Below are 919 nucleotides of genomic sequence, written 5' to 3' on the forward strand. Positions count from 1 at the left end.
TCACTCCTTGTCACTGCACTCTGTTGTCACATGACAAGGAGTTAAGTTGCAGGCAAAATAAATGTATAAGATCATTTCTTGTTGTTGTGGTGCTCCTTAACACTCGGAGGGTGTTCCGCCAATGCTCCTTTGGAAGCAGCAGTGCAACCAAGTCAACCAATCGAATATCAAGCCCTGATCATGTTTTGGAAGTTTGTTACTGTGTGGTAAAGAATCAAATCATCTTGTCAAGCGCAACCAGGGGTCTGCCAGCGGGTAGTGGGTAGCACCAACCGTGATGCATCATGTGTGGGTAGAAACCTAGCCTTTTGCCCAGGGCGCCAAATGTGCAAGGACCGGCCAACACAGGATGAATGATAGGATGTTGAAAAGGGCTTGGGGGTTGTGGCACATCTTGACTAAAATAAATTCCTGTGTTCTGCCTCCTCATCATGACTGCTGAATTCCAGTTTCTCAGAAGGTAAATATGATTTGTTTTGTTCTGTCTGCTTTTTGAGAAAAGTTGTTTGATTCTTCATCAAACCCTTTCTTGTGTGAGCCTTTCTTTCGGCCTTGCTCCATGGCTTCCATCTTATGTTTGCTGTGGTACCAAGGAAATGATAAAAGGTGCACAATGACAAGAAATAATATTGATAAAACACTAAATACAGATTCAAACTAAAGTAACAATCGTGGCTTTAAAATGTAAGAAGTAGAAAGTACAGATAATTGTATCAAAAATGTAAGGTGTGAAAGTAAAAAGTTTGTTGTTCCCTTTCCCCTTCCTACCACTCCTCCATCCTCCTCCATCCTCAACCCGTCCTCCATCCTCCACCATCCTCCACCCCTCCTCCATCCTCCACCCCTCCTCCATCCTCCTCCACCCTTCGTCCACCCCTCCTCCATCTTCCACCCCTCTTCCATCCTCCTCCACCCCTTT

The sequence above is a fragment of the Hypomesus transpacificus genome, chromosome 15 (genome assembly GCF_021917145.1).
Source record: "Hypomesus transpacificus isolate Combined female chromosome 15, fHypTra1, whole genome shotgun sequence".
Taxonomy (NCBI): Eukaryota; Metazoa; Chordata; class Actinopteri; order Osmeriformes; family Osmeridae; genus Hypomesus; species Hypomesus transpacificus.